This window comes from Seriola dumerili, unplaced genomic scaffold, assembly GCF_002260705.1.
Source record: "Seriola dumerili isolate Sdu_G_001 unplaced genomic scaffold, Sdu_1.0 BDQW01000025.1, whole genome shotgun sequence".
NCBI lineage: Eukaryota > Metazoa > Chordata > Actinopteri > Carangiformes > Carangidae > Seriola > Seriola dumerili.
The window spans coordinates 790,252-812,461 of NW_019174280.1; positions in this window are offsets into that span (position 1 = coordinate 790,252).

The following is a 22,210-nucleotide window of genomic DNA, read 5'->3' on the forward strand; positions in this document are numbered from 1 at the left end:
TCGTGCTACATTAAGTTTAGCTTTAAGAAACACTTGTTTTTTTGTAATTTTTGCAGTGTACTGACCTGAAAAACAGATGAAATGTCCGGAGAAATGAAGACATGAACCAAACGTTTCTCTTCCCAAGTTTTCTCTGAGGGGAGGGGGAAGCGTCCCTCACCTTAGTGACCTGGGTGCAACACCACCTGAGCATAATTGGTTCCGCTCTTCTATCTTCTTATAGACATACATTTTCTCCTAGCTTTGTCTCCTAACAATTGTAAAATTAAACTATTTTGGGTCTCAAACTCAATACTGAAATGTTTGTGTTATTACAATTAGCAAAACATTAATTAATATGATAGCATGTAAACAATACTTTCAAAAATGCATACATTAAGTCATCACCTATTTTTGAGTGTACCACACTAGCGTTAGCTAATGACTAGTGTTTGCTATGATAACAGTTGCTAACACTGTTTGAGGCTAAAAAATTCTCTTAAGACTTCAACAGTGAACAAACTTTCACATGAACATTTACAAGTTAGATTTAAATGGACTCAGCAAAAATGTTTAAAATATAATTTCTCATGCTGGTGAAATAAACCACAATGCAAAAATATTCAAGTCAAACCTCATGTGAGGGTGATGAACAAGGCTGCCACTTAAACAATGATCACATGAGATCATAGTTTTAAAAATTTAAAAATTTTTAAAAAGTTTTTCAACAGAAAAAATTGGAAACATCACATCACTTTCACATTGCTCTCACATCAACACCCTGCCTCCTTGTCAAGATGACAACCCTACTTCAATCAATTCGAACATGAATCTCACTACTTCTCCCCATGATGTTGTGCCCTAGTGCATCATAAAGGATGCCTTCAACACAATTGGCCCTAGTGTTCAAGCCATTTGAATGATGTGCTGGCAAAAAGTGGCAGCAAGTCTGTGTAGCTCATAATTTTTTGCAATATATTTGCATTTATTAGTATATTTTTTGTCAATTGACGTTTTTTATTCTGTCATTGTTTCGTCTGACGATGGAGAAAATAATGTACACAAAGGAAGAACCCCTAGCTTTAAAGTGTACCAGATTTGGAGTTAAACATCCCATACTGGCTGAGCTGAAAAAGCTGTGCAGAGTTGATGGGCTAAGCTAAAGGCTAGGAGATGGAGATAAAAGCCTTTTCTACCACTGATCCTCATGGGAAATGTCAACCCCCTAGCTAACAAGTGTGATGAACTGGAGGCACTTGTGAAGAACCAGTGAGCATATCGTGAGTGTAGTCTCATGTGTTTCACGGAGACCTGGTTAAACGACAACACTCCCGACCGCTTTGTGGATTTACCCGGCTTCACTGCAGTACGAGCGGACAGAGACGCCAGAGCAGGTGGAAAGAATAAAGGTGGAGGACTGGTTCTGCTTGTGCTGTTGACCTGGGAAAAATGCCATCCTCATTCTACTAGACCTCAGTTTTGCCTTCGATACAGTTGACCATTACATCTTTTCAATACATCTAGAACAGTGGGTCTTAAGTGGGTATTAAGGTTACTACTTTAAACTGGTTTGGATCTTACCTCAAACACAGGACATTCTCAGTGGTTATAGACCCATTCTCCTTGTCCTCTGCTCCTGTCACCAGTGGGGTTCCCCAGTTTTCCATCCTTGGGCCAGTCCTATTCAGCCCATACATGCTGCCCCTTGGAAACATCATCAGAAAACATAACATCTCCTGTCATTTCTATGCTGACAATAAACAGCTTTACCTCCCACCAAAATCTCTCTCCTGGACTATTCCAAGGACATCAAGGCTTGGATGGCAAACAACTTCCTTCAGTTAAACAGTAACAAAACTGAAGTACTTATATTTAGCCCCTCTAAATCCAGAACACACCTTGCAAGTAAGCTAGACCACCTCATCCCATATGTGAAGCCCCACTCTAAAAACCTGGGTGTAATCCTTGATTCCAAGCTCTGCCTTGACAAACATTTCCTCTGTTGTCAAAAGTAGTTACTTCCAGTTAAGAACCATCTCCAAACTGAGACTGATTCTGTCCTTCAAAAGGCAAAAATATTCCACGCTTTTATCACTACTTAACTGGACTATTGCAATTCTCTTCTCTTAGGCCAACCTCAAACTGCTCTATGTCACTTACAGTTGGTCCAGTGGCTAGGATGTTGACTGGTACTAAAAACGAGAACACATCACCCCAGTCTTAGCCTCCCTTCACTGGCTTTCTGTTTATTTCAGAATTCAATTCAAGACCCTGCTGATTACCTTTAAGGCTCTCAATGGTCAGGCCTGTCCTTACATCTCAGATCTCATCCACTGGCGCTCAGCTCCTGGATCTCAAAGGTCAAGCCTTCTGCATGTCCCAAGATCTTGTCTAAAACTAAAAGGTGACAGAGCTTTCACAGTTGCAGTTCCAAAATTATGGAAGCTCCTGCCACCCAACATCAGATGTGCCATCTCCATTTTTAAATCTAGGTTAAAGACATATTTTTATTCACTAGCCTTTGAGCTCACTAACCTTCTAGTCCATTGTCATGTTCATATTAAATATTTGCTTCTTGTTGTCTACTTGCTTGTGTTATTATACTTATATGTCTCTTATGCACTGTATACATTTGTTGTATTTTATACATTTGTTTTACCTGCTTATTTATTTTAATTGCCCATTGTACAGCACTTTGGTCAGCTCAAGCTGTGTTTAATGCAATAGAAGTAAAGTTGACTTGACTTGACCATAACACTGGTCTCAGACCTGTATCCAGCTGCATCTCTGGGTGATGATATTCATGTGTAGATACTAGAGATGGGGACTCCAGTCATGCTTAAGTCACACTCAAAGTGACTTCAGACTTGTCCTCAAGACTCAAATGTCATACATGTCTGCCATGCTGAATTTGGAGCGAGAGAGGGAGGGAGAGAGAGAGAGCTGTGTGGTGATCAGCCCAGTGGAACAGACTACACTGTAGTTCTGTTAGGCCGTCACCTCCATCACCTTTGCCTCCCAGCAAACTATGCTTGGCCCTGCCCACCTGCTGATCGACTATATGTTTGTGTTAAAGTTAAAAAAACAAAAACTCTATCTGATCTGCCTTCAATTTGTCGCATTATTCCCATCTGAGTTACAGTATGAACTTGTTGAGAGAGCCTTCCTCTGCTTATTACCCCTCACCCAGACTTTAACTAAGTTGTGCGCAGCACGTTCACAGTAATCAGATCAAACTGTCAGGAATGTTAATGTGCTGAGGTACATCCTCCCTCATGGCGTCTCCTCACCCATGTGACACGTCCTGCGGTCGTAAGAGGAACCGACAGGAAGAGAAAAGAGAGAGAATGTGTAAAAAAGGAAGTCTGAGCATCTGAGAACGATGTGTAATTGCATGTTTTTTCTGCAGCGGCAGAGCTACATGCTTGTTTAGTGGCAGGAGGGCTTGAATGTGCTTGCGTGTCTGTGTGTCTATACAGCATGTGTGTCTGTATGTAGTGTATGCATGCATGGGGGCAGGGAAGTTTGGTGTGTTTTATATCAAACCAGCGGATATGCACAATGACCCTGTAACATTTATGCACTTAACAAACTGTAAACCATAGCCAGGGAAGGTTGTATATGCTCAGCAGTGTGAGAATCAGAGCAGGACACAGTGCTTGAATAGGTTCTCTATATTTACATGAGTTTTAAATGCTAAACAGCTCAACATCTCACAGACTGGCTGGGATGCACTGAAACACAAATACTCAGCAGGGTCACTTTCTCTGTCTGATGATTTTTCAGGAGTAATGGATTCATAGAGAAAAGTACTTAACTTACAGGCTGTTAAAATAAAATTCTGTTTGAGAAAAGATCCTTTTCTGGGGATACCTCTCCTTCTCCTTGTTCCCTGTGTGACAGCATTAGACTAATGAGTAGCTCCCACAGAAAGCCTCTGTGTTGAATGATTGACTATAAACACTCAGGGAATGTTAATTAAGCCTCTCACACAACCAAACAGATCCAGTGGGTAATTTTGTGCTCTGTGCTCACAGGGAAACCTCATACAGCTCAGTCTGTGTGGAGCTGCAGCTTCAACTTATACTTCCAGCCATACACAAATGTAATATATGTACATATATTGAATTTCTATAAAATATATATATATATATATATATATATGTTTGTATATAAGATAAGAATATATGTAAATCTTATATATAAAATCTGTAAGAAATTTGGATAATTTCATATATTGACATATATGCTTAGTCCATGCAAATATGTATGTTTATGTAAGCATATGTAGGTTTGTATTGTAGATATATGTTGTGTTGATATTATATACAGTAGGATCCAAAAGTCTGAGACCATTGTCCCACAATGGGAAGAACATGTTTAAAATTAATGAAAATTAATAAGAAAAAATTATATAAGCATATGGATTTTTTTTGTGTGTATATATGTTATGTATATATATGTATATAATATATATTATATATATTTATATATATATTTAATATATGTAAATATACAAATTTTACTATAAGTATTTCATATATGTTATAAAATGTTATCTTCATATATTCAGAGGATGTATATATGTGATAACAATACTGTATATCCCCTTATAGGTAACATACACCAATCAGCCATAACATTATGAACACCTGCCCAATATTGTGCAGGTCCCCCTTTTGCCGCCAAAACACCTCTGACCTGTCGAGGCATGGAGTCCACCAGACCTCTGAAGGTGTACTGTGGTATCTGGCACCAAGATGTTAGTTACCTTTAAGTTCTGGAAGTTTTGAGGTGGGGCCTCCATGGACTGGACTCCAGCACATCCCATAGATGCTGGACAATTGGATTGAGATATGTGGAATTTGGAGGCCAAGTCAACTCCTTGAACTTCTTGTTGTGTTCCTCAAAACATTCCTGAACCATTGTTGCAGTGTGGCACAAGCATTATCCTGCTGAAAGAGGCCACTGCCATTAGGGAATACCGTTTCCATGAAGGAGAGGACTTGGTCTGCAGCAATGTTTAGGTAGGTGTTACGTGTCAAAGTAACATCCATATGAAGTGCAGGACCCAAGGTTTCCCAGCAGAACATCGCCCAAAGCTAACACTGCCTCCGCCTGCTTGCCTTCTTGCCATAGTGCATCCTGGTGCCATATCTTCCCAGGTAAGCAACACACACGTACCTGGCCATCCACATGATGTAAAAGAAAACATGATTCATCAGACCAGGCCACATTCTTCCATCGTTCCATAGGCCAGTTCTAATGCTCACGTGCCCATTGGTAGTGCTTTCAGCGGTGGACAGGGGTCAGCATGGGCACTCTGACTGGTCTGTGGCTACGCAGCCCCATACGCACCAAGCTGCGATACACTGTGTGTTGTGACCCTTTTCTATCCGAACCAGCATGAACTTTTTCAGTAGCTCTTGCTACAGTAGCTCTTCTGTGGGATCAGACAACACAGGCTATCCTTCTCTCCTCATGTACTTCAGTGAGCCTTGGGCACCCATGACCTTGTCACCGGTTCACCGGTTGTCCTTCCTTATACCACGTTTGGTCAGTACTAACCACTGCAGACTGGGAACACCCAGCAAGACCTGCAGCTCTGGAGATGCTCTGACCCAGTTGACTAGCCATCTCAATGTGGCCCTTGTCAAAGTCACTCAGATCCTCACGCTTACCCATTCTGCTGCTTCCAACACATCAACTTCCAGGACTTAATGTTCACATGCTGCCCAATATATCCCTCCCACTGACAGGTGCCATTGCAACAAGATAATGAACATTATTCACTTCACCTGTCAGTGGTCATAATATGGTTTATTGGTGTATCTGAAAAGATACCACTTGATATAGTGACTTATATGTCATAAATTACGTTTCTGTATGTGCATCAGTGTGGACTGCAGTCACATGCTGAACAGTGGCATCAGCATTTTATTGAAGAATAGAGAAGAAGCAAAGACAGCAACATTAGTAACACAAACACTGTTAGTATTGTAAGCTCATGAAGTAAGATAAGTATGAAACCATGATCCCAGAGGTGACTGTGTTCATAACATCCCACAATACTGAATCACTGACAGGAAGAAGCAAATACGGAAAGTTGTACTTGACGTGAAGAGAGTTTTAGAGTCTTAGTCAAAGGCATTATGACTTTTCATAAATGCAAAAGGACGTGAAGGAGAGAGACCAGAGGAAAACAACAGACAAAATTGGAGGTCCCAGTGAGTCCAGGTCCAGCCCCAGATTTGTGCTTGTGTAAGTATGTGGTCTGACAGAGCCAGGGTTTGGCAAATGCAGTTTCCAGCAGAGGGCCTGCTTTTATCATCTTTAGAGAGTGCACAATTAAGTTCTTCAGAAGGCTACACAACGCGCACACACACACACACACACACACACACACACACACACACACACACACACACACACACACAGTTTAACTCAACTAAACACATTTGAATTTATTGCTCGTGGATGTTATGGGAAATCAAACTTCACTAATCATATCTCTGTCATATCATGTTCTCTAATAATGTACTCTTCAGAGCTAAATAGATAATAAAATAATAAATGCTTGATGCACATTATCGACACACAGTAAAAGTTGGGTGACTGTTCCAATGGAAGTCCTGTATTCATGTGATGATGTTCTGACCTGCAGTGGAGGTCATAAATCTACTGGTCCCTCTGACAGTTCACACTGTTCTCCAGTCCTGACTAACGTACCTTCAAGCTGCCTTTAAATTCTTTCGATGCAGGTATTTTGTCTTGAAACAAATTTAACTTTGACTTAATGATGATGTAAGTTAATATATCAGGGGATAACCAACGTTATTACAGGTAGCCTATCCTACAGTCTGAAGATATTTCAGTCTGGAACAAAATAGCAGACCAACAAACTGACTCTGCGTTCACTAGAGCCAAACTGATCTTGAGGAGATAAAGAAGATTGCTTTCTTGTACAGAAATAGAGCCAGGTTCCCTTTTTTTGTAATCTTATTGTTTGTTATTCAAATTGTATTATAAATTATTTTTGTAGTATCTGTTCATGTATTGTTTTACTTATGTTTTTTATGAGCATTCAGGCCTCTTGAAAATGAGATTTCTATCTGAATAGGACTTGCCTGAAAAAATAAAGATTTAATAAAATGAATAAATCAATAAACTGCAAAGTCAAATTTTGGCATTTCTACTTATTTATTTATTCATTTATTTATGTTATTGGATACAGACAGTAAAGGAAACGGGAAGTTGGGTGCGGGGGTGACATGCAACAAAGGGCTTGGGATGGATTCAAACCCTGATCACTGCAGTAAGGACTCAGCCTTGTTTATGGTATATGCTCTACCTGTGAGCTGCAGGGCTCCACCAACATCCTTTAATTTTTATGTGTGCACATGACCAGAGTCTTTCCTATTGTTAGATTAAATTAGGTTAGGTTAGGTTAGGTTAGGTTAGGTTAGGTTAGATTAGATTAGATTAGATTAGATTAGATTAGATTAGATTAGATTAGATTAAATGTCCTGGAACATTTTGACCAGACAATAATAGTGGTTAGAAAGTCTAGATTCCAGCTGAATTTACACTAGGTCATAAACCATGTTAGACTGATACTGCATGAAAAAAACAGAAAATAGAAAACAACCATTTATCAGCAAACAAACTCTAATTAACCTCAGACAAGATCACAAACAGCTGCACCGTACTGGATATGAAGCAGTGTGATGTGATGAGGGGACAGATGTCTATAAGAGCCTCATCTTACCTAAAACCCTGAATAATGCTGGAACATGACATATGGAAGTTACAGTTGTATAAAGAATAAGTTATATTGTTTCTATAGATGAAATAATACTGGTCCAAGGACAGCTCTGTGGGGAATTGCCTAATGGGGATATCAAATCTGACCTACCCTGACACACTGTGACCCTCCAGAAGATAACTCTGAAGTCACAGGCTAGCATGGTCACAACCCAAAGAATAAAGTAGAGAAGGGTTGACTATGTCAACAGCTATGATTAAATAAAGAAACAGCACAGTGCTCTTTGTTATCTAGAGCTGAGACCATATTGTTTATAACTAAAGAAACAGCAGAAACAGTGCTGTACTCAGGCCTGAAGCCAAACTGACATGGAGTTCGTATAGAACATGTGAAAACTGATTTCAACTGAGTAAAGTATCTTAGCAGAGAACATAGTTTGAGACTGGGCAATAATTATTTAATTCAGATTCGTCAGCACCTTCCAAACTGGAGGAATGACGCCAGAGATGCTCAGACTGAAAATATGAGTTATATGTTCAGAAATGAGCTGTGTTCAGGATTTCAAAGAAAATGTTTTCAGTTTGTCATCACCCGACAATTTTAATTGTGCAATCAGCTACCTTCCTACTGGAGACAGGAGATGAGCTCTAAGTGGAACACCCATATACTGTATATAAGATAATGCTAATGCTTGCTACATTTTCTGTTGCTCTTTTATAATATTGTAAAAACTATGGCCAAATATAAAAAAACAACACCAGCCTTTGTATGTCGCCTCTTCTTTCTTCCCTCATACTCTCGTTTGGTCAAAGGTCAAAGGTCTAAGGTCCGGTCGTAGGTCTGGCCTCCCAGGTTGAAGCTCAAGCTTATGCTGAAGGTGTTAGAGCTCCCCCTAGAGGCCTGGAGCTCTTCAGCTGTGTTGTCTGGACAGGCAGCGTTTTTTCTATTGCATTTGTTTTTTAGTTTTGTTTTTTTTTTTGTTGTTGCATCGTTTCTGTTTTTGCAGCGTGTTTGTTGTTTATGTTCCTGTTCTGTCTTCCTGCAGCATATTGTTTCATTTGCAGCTGGTTTCTCCTCATGGAAGTGTTCTGGGCCGTTGCAGCTCATTTGCCCTTATCAGCCACCGTAAGGATGACCTATTTTCTTAAATAAATCAGAAATTGATATATAATGAAAAGAAATCCAACACTCCAGTAACCTTCAAACTCTATGGTATGCATGCTACCATACGGTGTGCTATTTCAGGAGACATTCCTATGAGTCGTATCAGAAGGTTGATGGTTGTTCCAGTTGGAGGACTGGTTGAGGAATATGCACTGTTCACCTTTACCTGTGTCTTTGCTTCATCTTCAGTCTAAACAAACAGAAGTACCACTGTCCTCATGGCTGACCAGAGGCATAAACAAACTATGTAGCTGCTCAGGCCCCTGGTCGACTGAGGGGGGTCTAAAAAGGAATGAAAAACAAATAATGGAGGAATTACGTTTGCTAACGTTTCTGCACATCTTTCATATCAAATCCAGTGTTATTATTTGACTGAAAACTTGTCTGCACTGGTAGTAGATCATCCCTCAGACTCTGGATTTCAACCAGAGTCTTTGAACTGTGCAGGGCTCTGCTTAGAAACACCACCTTTATAACAGGCTTTCATTTCCTGAATCCTGAGAGCTGCAGTCACCAGACAACTTCAATAAAACACAACAAATCCCCCCTAGATCACACTCAGAGCGTTTTGTACCCCGAGAACACACACACACACACACACACACACACACACACACACACACACACACACACACACACACACACACACACACACACACACACACGGACACACTTGATGTCTTGCAGAGGATGAACAATCAGACAACAATACCTGAGGCAGTGATGATATGAATGTATGAAAAGAGATGACAGCTCAAAACAAGATGTGACAGTAGCTTGATGCTGTAATGGAAAATTCTACTTATTCACTTGAAGTCAGCAGGATTTGAATATGGGGCTCTATGTTTTTATCCTGTTGCAAAGCAGAACTGTATAGTGTTTGGCAACAAGCAGCAAGGTCACAAGGAAGCAGTGGGGAGGAAGGGAAGCAAGGATGGAAGGAAGAAAGTAACTGGAGATGAACACAGCTAAGTACTCAGAGGGAGGGATTCTGAAGATATTAATATGCTCAATATGTCAAATACAGACAGTAAATGTCCTATAGGACAAAGAATCCTGGATCAGCAGCTACTCTGGGCTCAGGCAGCATTCATGGAGAGCTACTCCACTTCTTTGAATCTTTTGGTTCCTGCCCCCTTTTTTCTGAGAACTGTTACTTGTCCTATTCTGAACACAGACAAATACATTGTGTACCAGAGATGTCCATCAGGGTCTTCCCTGCAGGCCCTACCAAAAAATTAATTTATTAAAATATTTTTTTTAGTAATTGTTTTGGTTCAATTTCAGTTTCTGTAAGTACCATAAACCAGCCTTTCTGAAAGAGGAAATTTGTTGAAATATCATATTTTAAATTTAGTGTTTCTCAAACTAACTGAGTGACCCCAATGCCTGGTTTGCAATTTCAAATCAACTCATATGTAGGTCTAAATTCAAACGTTATTATTTGAATTGGTTGTTTTACACTGTAGTTTAACTTCACTGTAACCGACCGTTCAACAACACTGTCTAAACACATAGCTACAACAGTTTACAGTTTTAAGATTTATGTCAGAAATGTGATGAAGCTTCCAATTAGCCTGCCCTGGGATTGAGCTAAATTTAAACAGTTATGAGCCTATCAAACATAGACAATGAAACCTCTGACACAAAAGGCATAACAGACACAACAAGTAAATTTTCAGTTTTACTAGAAATGTAGTCATCATGACTGAGACTCATGTTTGATGAGAGTGTTCATATAAGTGTGATCATTTTAATGCTACATAAATAACGCCACATGTGACCTTGCAGTGTGAGGTGCAGGGGTTGCTGATAATTGAAAGGCTCGGGCATTTGCAATTGGTCTTAGACCTTACTATGTACCGAGCGAGTTCTCACACATCGTCGCCATTGCTGTTTACATTCAACCACGAACAGAGCCTGCAGTCGCGTGTGACGTCATTCACGAGACTGTTACAAGAGTACAGACCCAGCACCCTGATGAATTCATTGCAATATCGGGGGATTTTAACCATGTCACTCTCGCCTCTCACCTGACTGGCTTCACTCAGTATGTTGACTGTCCCACAAGGGAAAATAAGACACTTGATCTGTTGTATGCAAATGTCAAGGAGGCCTACACTGCTTCAGCTCTGCCACCACTGTGCTGATCAGATCATAATCTGGTTTTTCTTCAGCCTTCCTACAAGCCCTGTTTTGGGTGCACAGATTGGAATGTCCTGTTGGTGTCACAGGAAAATTATTAAAGTAAGGACCCTGACCTTGATAGAATGGTTGAATGTACCACAGACTACATTAACTTCTGTATGGACACTGTAATATCAGCAAAGACTGTACACTGCTTTCCAAACAACAAACCCTGGATCACCAGTAACATCAAGAATCTCCTCAACCAGAAAAAGGAGGCCTTCAGGGATGGAGACAGGGAGAAGCTCAGGTGTGTGCAACATGAGCTGAAGAGGAGATTAAAGCAGGTGAAGGAGGACTACAAAAAGAAAGAGGAGCGGAAGCTGCAGCACAACAACACCAGAGAGGTGTGGAAGGGGATGAGGACCATCACTGATTATAAAGAGAAGAACAGCCAGCCTCACCTGTTCTCTCTCCCACTGCTTCAGCTGCAGCTTCTCCTACAGCATCTCCTCCACAACCTGACACTGCAGCTGAAACTCCCTCCACACTGGGGTCAAGTCTCCTGTCCTTTACAGCGAAGGAGGTGAGGGTGAAGCTCAAGAGGCTACATCCTGGAAAGGCAACAGGCCTGGATGATGTGTGTCCAAGGCTGTTAAAGGACTGTGCCGCCCAGCTGGCTGAGCCTCTCCAGAGGATCTTCGACTTAAGTCTACAAACAGGGAGGGTCTCGGTCCTGTGGAAAACATCATGTCTTGTTCCGGTCCCTAAAGTAGGACGACCGGCTGAGATAAATGACTACAAACCGGTGTCCCTCACATCACACATCATGAATATATTACCATAGCAACAAGAGTGAACGCTGGCGCAACTTGCTGCTGCTGCTCACCGGTAACCTAACTACCTAACTTTTTAACTTTTAATATTTTTTTTTCAACTTTTCAGACCTTTTGACTTATTTTATAGTTTTTATAACCTAATCGGACCTTGTAATTGCCTACATTTGGAAATTTTCTACGATTTACTGGCACCACGTACGTGTGAATCTTAACTAGCCTACTGTTAGCTCACCTGTTCTGTCCCGGCTTGAGCCTCACTTGGCATTTATTTGGTCAACGCTGCCTGAGTTCTCGTCCACAATGTGGACGGTAGGACATACATCTTGTCCGTATGTGTCTGGCTCTTTCTACTGCCCGTTCACTTCCCAGTGACGGATATGCTTCAGTACTCGGCCACTGACCTGCTCCGGCTGCACTGTCACCTGCCTGGACCTGCGCCTGAGGCACTCCACCTTCACCCGGACATCACCTTCCAGCCCCGCCGGAGATACATTCACCGAGGGTCCCGCCGGAATTTCCACTATAACAGCTCAACAACAATAAAGTCCATCTGGTCCAGCTCTCGACGCCCTCCACGCTCCACCAGCTGGGTTGTCGACCACAGCATGTTAACCCGCCTAGCCTCGTCGGCTAACACCACCACCAGCTGCGACAACACCTCACTCAACTTCGCTCTACTCAACATCCGCTCACTGACAAGCAAGGGACATCTCATCCAGGACATCATCACAGACCGTAAGCTAGACTTTCTTTGTTTAATCGAGACATGGCAACAGCCCAACGACTTCTCCCAGCTGATTGAATCCACTCCTAGTGGGTTTGTTTACGTCTGTCAACCCCGTGGCTCCTGTTGGGGAGGAGGTCTCGCGATAATTTACTGCGACAAGTGAAAAGTCTCGCCGGTGTCTGTGCGCGTCTCCAGCTTGTTTGAATCCACTGTCTGCGAGCTGTTTGGTCCCACTCTAACCATCATTGCTACTGTCTACCGTCCCCCCAAACCAAATAGTGACTTTTTAAATGACTTTGCTGCTTTCCTCTCTCATTTATCCTCTCTCTCACCAAATATAATACTGCTGGGTGATTTCAATATCCACATGGACCTAATCAATCTACCTCTCACCAAAGACTTCACATCCTGTTTAGAGAGTTTTGGATGTTGGCAGCATACCACTATTCCCACACACTCCAAAGGACACACTGGATATAATCTGCTGCTCTGGTGTCACCCCCCTTGAATTTACAGCTGATGAACTCCCCATAACTGACCACTTTCTCCTCTCATTTACAGTGAAACTCACTCGTTCCATCGTTAAAACACCACGCCTCATTTCATTCCGGAATATGAAGAACATCAACCCTGCCACTCTCACATCAAGTATCCACTTCTTCTGCCTCCCTGACATCCACAATCTGTCCACCCCTGATGATCTGGTTTCTCATTACAATACTGGACTTCATAATATTCTTAATTCTCTTGCTCCATTAAAAACCAGATCTGTTTCTTTTTCCGTCTCCGCCCCTTGGTTCACCCCTGATCTTCATCTCATGAAAGCCAAAGGTTGGCAACTTGAACGACTCCATAGAAAAACTGGTCCCACTATTCACAAAGAAATGTACAATAACCATATTTTACATTATAAGGACTCCATTGCCACCACCAAAACCCACTACTACTCCAGTATCATCAATGCAAATAAAGGAAACTCCAAGTCACTGTTCTCCCTGCTCAACAATATCACCCAACCCCAGGACTCTCTCCCCCCTCACTTATACACAACCTCCTTCTGCAACTCCATTATGTCTTTTTTCACTGCAAAAATCAAGAATATCCACCAGCACCTAGGGCCAAATCCTCACCTCAGCATCTCAGCCAACTTTCACCCATCCACACACTCGTTCTCATCCTTCCTGCTCCCCACTCTCTCAGAAATCAAAGAACTCATTCAGAAATCCAAGCCATCCACTTGTCAACTGGACCCCCTCCCCACACAACTTGTTAAAGCCTGCCTTCCCTCTCTGGTCCCCCTCATTTCTGCCATCATCCACTCCTCTCTCACCACTCGAACTGTCCCTACATCTTTCAAAACTGCTGCCATTACTCCAATTCTGAAAAAACCTGGCGCCAACCCCTCCAACTTCAACAACTTCCGTCCTATCTCCAATCTACCCTTCATCTCCAAAATCCTTGAAAAAACAGTTGCGTCCCAACTCCATTCTCACCTATCCCACAATAACCTGTATGAACAGTTCCAGTCCGGTTTCCGCCCACTCCACAGCACTGAAACAGCACTCATTAAAATCACCGGCCTCCTTATGGCAGCTGACTCTGGACTCCTCACCATCCTCATCCTCCTCGACCTGAGCGCAATCCCACATCAATAACATTACCCGGTCTGCCTACTTCCACCTACGAAACATTAATCGCCTCCGCCCCTCCCTTACCCTCCACACTGCCGCCATCCTTGTCCACAGCCTCGTCACTTCCCGTCTGGATTACTGTAACTCTCTCCTCTTCGGCTTCCCTCATAAATCCCTCCATAAACTTCAATTGGTCCAGAACTCAGCTACCCGTATCATTACTCGTACCCCCTCCATCCACCACATCACTCCTGTCCTCCAACAGCTCCACTGGCTACCGGTTCAGTTCCGTATTCATTTCAAAGTCCTTCTATTAACATTTAAGGCCATCCACAACCTCGCCCCCCCATATCTGTCCGACCTCCTCCATGTTCCCACTCCCTCCCGCTCCCTCAGATCCTCTTCCTCCACACACCTGTCTGTCCCCTCTGCCCGTCTCACCACCATGGGGAGTAGAGCATTCAGCCGCTCTGCTCCCCGTCTCTGGAATCTACAACCACCCCAACTCAGAAATATCGATTCATTCCCCCATTTCAAATCACAACTCAAAACACATCTGTTTAAAACTGCCTTTTCCATCTGATGCCAATTGCTCTGTCACTTTTGTATTGTTTTTATTTTTATATTTCATTTTTATTGTTGCTTCTTCTTAATGTGTTTTTAATCTCAATTTGTGTAACTCTGTACGGTGTCCTTGAGTGCCAAGAAAGGCGCCTTTAAATAAAATGTATTATTATTACTATGAAGACCCTGGAGCGGCTGCTTCTCCACCTTCTGAGGCCACAGGTTGAATATGCACTAGACCCCCTACAGTTCATCTACAAAGAACATATTGGAGTGGATGATGCCGTCCTTTACTTGCTCCACCCATTCTTACTTGGATGAGCCAGGTGGTTACATAAGGATTATTTTCTTTGATTTCTCAAGTGTATTTAAGATCATCCAAACCCCCATTCTTAAAGACAAGCTGGAAGGGATGGGGGTGGATCCCTGCTTCACGTCCTGGAATGTGGATTACCTGACAAGATGACCACAGTACGTCAGGCTGGGTAACTGTGTCTCGGACAGTGATGAACAGCACTGGGGCTCCACAGGGGACTGTTCTGGCTCCGTTCCTGTTCAACCTGTATACGGGTGACTTTAAATACAACTCTGAGTCCTGCCACATCCAGAAATACTTGGATGACACAGCTATTTTGGGGCGGATCAGGAACAGGCAGGAAGAGGAGTACAGGGATCTGACGATGGCCTTCAGTGAATGGAGCAACAAGAACTCCCTCCTTCTGAACACCTCCAAGACCAAGGAGATGGTCATGGACTTTCGGAGGTCTAGGCCCACCCTTCAGCCAGTCAACATTGGAGGGAAGGACATTGAGGTGGTGCACACTTATAAATACCTAGGTGTGCACCTGGACAGTAAACTGGACTGGTCCCTGAACACGGATGCCATCTACCGGAAGGGGCAGAGCCAGCTCTTTTTCCCCAGGAGGCTCAGGTTGTTGAACATCTAAAGGAAGTTTTATGGATTGTTCTATGATGTGGGTCTACAGAGACATTTATTGTTTGGTGAATAGATCGGCTTACAAATGGCTGGGAGATCTCCAAGTTTTCAGCATTGCAAAGTTGCATTTTGTCTGTTGCCAAGTGACAGCGTTGCCAAACACTTAATTTCCACACTGATAGGGTTGTTTCAGTTGGTAACAGATGTTAGTGTATCCTTCACAAGCAACGATCGAATGAAACAACGATCATTATTCCCTCGTTATTGACTCATATTATTTATGTAATTCCACATCGTGTAACGTTTCCAGAACACTGAAATGTGGAATGACAGCAGCCATTTATGATTCTTTGTGATTTGGTCTCAGTGAATTAGGAGTCGTGTCGGCTGCTTCAAAATTCTCCCAGACTTAGGTGCTATTTTTAGGGCTAAGTGGCTCCGTGAATAGCTCTTAGTCAAAAAAATGATGAGTCCTAAAGTTAGGACTGACACAGCCATTATTTTTATAAGTTTCTCCTAAATCTGCAAGTTAGGAGCTACTTTTAGCCTTAGAATGCTGTGTTAATATGGGCCTAGAACTCTAAAGTGTAAAGTATGGGAACTTTAAAGCTTCAAATGACAGATCCAGAGATGGTAACAGTATAACAGTGTGGAGCTGAGGATGTGTTGACCATTGACCAGCAGCCGGTCTTGGCTTTGAAGCCAGAAGCAGTTTTCATTCAGAATAAGAGCCTGTTGAATACTTGGCTCTTAAAATGTGTAAAACTTTTATGTGGAAACTTCAGGGGTGTACTCTCTCTCTGACAAAGACTTTGGATGACCACGACCAGTGAAATGAGGACAGACTTGGGTCAGGATCATTACACTAAGCAATGGAGAGGATTGAGATGTAGTTTTAGTTGAGTTTTAGTTTTCTCTGACTCCTGCTGCAAGCTTCATTAAAGGCCTTTTCATTCATCTTAATAGTTGCTGTTATGTAACACCCCCCCAGTATGCCCAGATGTCTGAAGCTCCTCGTGTCCCTGCATATTTTATACATGAAAAGCTTATCATTGATGGTATGGATAATGTGTATGTGTGTATTCTGTGTGTATCAGTGCATGTGTGTGTTTGTGCTGTTTGAGTTAGGCCAATAGGACAGAGACAAAGCTGTTGCTAAGCTGGATCTTTCACTGCTGAAGAAATGCAGTGTTTGTGCTGGGTTGTTTGGGTGCCACCTCCCTGGTGATATCCTGAGCACTGGCACCCTGACCAGGCCTCTCTTGGCTGGGCACTGCTGGATCAGTGGGTGTCCCTGTACCTAGGTCCTGTTTTTCTGCAGGTCCAGTCTTCAGACCGAGGTTCAGATTCAAATATGAATTAGATTAAGATCAGCCTCAGTTTAGGGCTGGTCTTAGGTTTGAGTTCACCCTAGAATCCATACGAGTGTTTGTATATGTATGTGTGTGTGTGTGTGTGTGTGTGTGTGTGTGTGTGTGTGTGTGTGTGTGTGTGTCCACAGCATAATGGCAGTCATGCACATAATGAGGCTCGGAGGCCCTCTGACCAGCCTTTTGAAACACAGGGTAGACACTTGGCACCCATGGGATACTACATCATTTAGACAAAGGGGTATTCATTGGCACATACTGTATATGCAGAGCCATAGACTCACATCAGTACACACACACACACACACATTAATGAGCTTCACACACAGTCACACTCTGCCCATTTACTTATAATCTGTGAGCTGCAGTATCACATGAGTTCGTCCTATAGAATAACAACAGGTGACAATGATGATGTGCTGATGATACCAGCCATATCTGCACATCTATACATTTATTACCATTAGTGAGGAAGGAAACACATTTGATGTTCGAGGGGTAAATAGATAAATAACATCTGTTTGGTTCTAAACTATCATTTATTTTGGATTATTATCTCTGAAGCCAACATGGTGTAACATTAACTCTGAATCAGTGCTGTATGTAGAATTATCACATCACAGTCTGATGATGTTTTGTCAGCTTAGCAATATCACATGCCAGATACAATCTAGTTAACAAGATCAAGAACAAGATCAAGATGACAACTCTTTGTTTCATGTATGAAATGTGTAAATCAGTGGTTCTCAACCTTTTCCAACTCATGGCCCACTTACGAATCTACAACTTCTTAGAGCACTGTTTATTTTAATGATGACGATCAATTGTTCAGGTTGAACTGAAAGCAGGGGAAGATCAATCTTTCTTTTTTGTTGACGGTGGAGAGATCACTTGTAGATACAAAATCTGTCTCTGACTCTTTCCATTTAATTCTTCCTGTTCAAAACCAGCTATCAATTTTGATACTAAAGGTCTTGTTTTGTAATGGATGTTATCTTTTAACAACCAAACTGAGTGAGCATATGATTTGGTCCAGCTGACAACAAAAAAAAGTTCCTATCATTGTCTTATCACAGTCAAAAAACATTTTTAATGTTTTTAAAGATTATTTGATTTTAAAACATTTAAAATTACATAATTACATAATTTCACCAAACTTACTGTTTTGCAAATGATTTGTTGGCCTGCTTGCAATATCTTTGCAGCATATCAGGGGGTCCTGATCCACAGGTTGCGAACCACTGCTGTTAATCTATCAGTGTGTTCGTCAATTTGATTTTCATTCTCAGTCACTGACACTGACCAGTCACCTGTCCACCAATCACTGTAGACAGAGAGGATAAATTCATTCATGAAAAATGTCATGCTTTCTTTTATTTGTTTTGGCCTGTTTGTCAAGTCAATTTTATTAAACAGAGCCAAATCATATCAGAAGTTTTCTCAGAGGACCTTTCATATAGAGCAGGTCTAGACTGTACTCTTTATAATATTATTGCAGAGACTCATACCCACCATGAGCAGCACTTGATGACCGTGACAAGAAAAAACTTTTAACAGGTAGAAAAAACTTTTAACAGGCTGATCTTAAATATGGAGAGTGGGTCTGCCTCCTGGACACAGAGTGGGAGCTGGAGAGGAGCCTGATAGCTGAAGGCTCTGCCTCCCATTTTTCAGAAAATTAGTGGTCATCCAGATCCTGCCTCAAGGTGAGCTTGAAGTTTAGCTACCTGGTTTCATCAGGTAAATATAATTGGATATGATCTACATAACAATGAAACTTTAGGAGTGGTTCCTAATAATAATGCCTAAAGAATGTTTATAAGGTGAATAAAAGTAGTCCAAGCACGGAACCTCATTCGACTGTGTGTACAACTTTTGCATGTATGGAGGATTTATTGTCATACAATAATAATTGTTTACAGTCTTTTTGAATGAAATGAGTGCTGCTCATGGGGATTTACAGATAGATAGATAGATAGATAGATAGATAGATAGATACTTTATTTATCCCCTAGCGGAAATTCATGTGTCCAGTAGCTCATTACTAATAATAACTAGAAAATTCCAGGGAAATTTTGAGTGCCACGGGGGCTACTGCCGGGATGAGTACATGATTTATTTCCAGTGTTCAAAAGTCACCCTGATCATATTCTGGTTTTGAGAAATGTCTTGATATAAAAGACTCTGATATAAAACAATGTCACATCCCTCCATCATGTATTATGTGGGAAATATCTCATATTCTGTGTTGTTGTTTTTTAATAAAACAAGAGGCAACATGTTTTCAAACTGGCATTTAAAGGGTTAAAATCCTGAAAACTAATAAACATTTGGTAGGTTTGAGTAGAACTGAAGTGGTTTAAGAGATGTATGCAAAAAAAAGCAGAAAAAAATATTGATATATGATGATTTTATAGCATTTTCTTTGTGTGAACCCCAGAGGGTACCAAATGTGTTACCAGTGTATAATAGACCTGTAACAGTAACTTACATTAGATTTTAAAAATATGTCAAAAAAGACACTTTCTTTCTTTCTTTCTTTCTTGAAATCCATACCTTCAGCTGTAACACAGCCAAAATGATCAGCAAATCAAAAAAGAAAAGTGAAGAAAATGTTCAAAAAAGGACAGAGGGACCCCTGAGGGTTAATAAATCCCATGAACCGCTATTTAAATTACCACTATTATGTTTTTTTCGGTGCTAAATTTAACATTACTGGGGAGGAGAGCAACGCGACTAGAAGTGACAGCGAGAGAGGGCTAGTAGCTTCTCCTCTCCTCTGTCTCAGCGGAGACCGTCACAACTTCATTCACTCATTTAACAAAACAAAAAGAAAAGCAACAAAGGAAGCAGTAAATGGACTTACATATTTAAGACCTAACTAAATGTAATTTAAGACCTAACATGCGGCTAATGTAAAGCTAGCGGAGCTTGGAGAGTTGGTTATCTGGTTGCTAGGCACGCACACACGCACACAGGTCAGGAGCTGCCGTTGCCATGGCAATGTGAAAATCTGCCCAGAATTTGGCTTCTACATGGCTTAAAACAATTGCAAATTATGAGAAAACCGTTACTTCTTTTCAAAAACCGAAAACACCGTGACAGACACTGAAGCCAGAAGTTTCTTACAGTCTCTATTTTATTCAGATATTCCTTAAAATGAGTGAGTAAGCTCAGTGCGAAGACAGAGTGAGATTCTTTTGAAAAAAAAAAACGATTACATTAGGTGTCAATGAGAGTGAGACAGGTATTGCTGCCGGACTCGGCACCCCCGTTTAAATTTTGTGCAGACCCTGCCTGTCAAAGTTACATTTTATGAATCCCAACAACTATGTCTACATTTTCAGAAAGAATTATTTGTCTCCTTTTTACGGTTTGGCCGTGAGCTCGAGTTAAAAATAAAAATAAAGGTTATTTTTTACTGCTTCACGCACTCTAGCCAACTGACGCTGTCACTCTAACTTTGAAGAAAAAGTGATTTCCACTCCTCCTTTGAGTGCTCATAGTTTGAAAAGTTTACATGTTATGTAAAAACAGTTGCTGTGTTTTGGAGAGAGCAGAAGTTTTCCTCCGTTTTATAGTTTGAATCACATTTCTACGTGCAGGTATGAGAGAGCTGGGTGACTCAGAAAAAAGGTGAAATTTTGTAGAAAAAAGGTGAAATGTTGTAGAAAAAAGGTGAAATTTTGTGGGTTTCTAAAGAAAATTCCAATGCATTCCTAATGCATTATTTATTCCCAGTATTTTGGGAATAACTTTGGGAAAAATTGGAATTTTAACACCAAAAGTCATAGCACCTCTTTCGGGATCAAGACGCACGTTTTGATGTATATATTACCGGGGTTTTCTCAAAGCTGCGGGACGAGTTACGCGCCAAAATTTGGAATATTAATAGATGCCTCAGAGCTGAGCACCCGTGGCACTAATAAATAATCTAGCGTTAATGCCATAATTTAGAATTTGCTCTCGTTGAAAGGGGGCACCAGTCCTCTGGGAGGACAACAATGAATTACGTAATTGATAATTTATCAAACTCATCTCAGAAGCCATGACTTCTCGATTCAATGGATCTTCAGTCTCTACGTCAAAAGAACACAACAGGACAAAGACTGGGTGTAAATAAGGGAGTGTATTAACTAAACTACTATCTACAGCAGGGATGCCGGGGCGAAATTGGTCAGGGGGCCAGATTTTTTTAAAGTGAGACCTCAGCGGGCCGAATTACACTTTCGAACTGAAAAGACCAAACACTGACTCAACATCACTGTTTGAAATTATTCATTAAGGCCTACACATCAAAAAGAAATTGCATTGGCACCACAATAGCCTCACAATGAGGCCTACAATTACATAAAAGCCTGAAGCAAGTTACAGTACCCTCTGAAAACATAACATTGTCCTATCCATGCTACGCTGTCAAAATTGCTCAAAAATGACGTTCGAATATTCCCTCTAAAAAACACATATATTCAAACTATTTGAATATCTATTTGCGCATTATTCAATGACACGCATCACATCAATACCAGGACAAACTAATACAACGAGACATAACTACTGTATAGGTAGGCTAGTTTATTTAAGTTTAAACATATTTGACAACATATTGACTACATAAAAATAACATGAACTAATGGCCAAGACCGCAGAGCTCACTCTAGCTCTCACACTTGCTCGCTCGCACTCTCTCTCTCTCTCTCGCCTGCCCCCTCACGCTCTCTGTGCATACTAGTTTAAATGAACAACAACAATAAACAAATGAGAGGGGCTGGTCTCTCCTCTTTGCTGGAGTTGCTCCGGGTGAGAGGCGGAGAGCCGGGGTGGACTTTTTGGTGTCCCCCAGGCTCTCTGCCTGCACGTTGGAGTTTACCCCGGTGGACGAAAGGGTTGCGTCCCTGCGCCTTCGGGTCGGGGATCGGGTTCTGACTGTTGTCAGCGGTAATGCGCCGAACAGCAGTTCAGACTACCCACCCTTTTTGGAGTCCTTGGGACGGGTGCTGGAAAGTGCCCCGAAAGGGGACTCCACTGTCCTACTGGGAGACTTCAACGCTCACGTGGGCAATGACAGCGTGACCTGGAAGGGTGTGGTGGGGAGGAACGGCCTGCC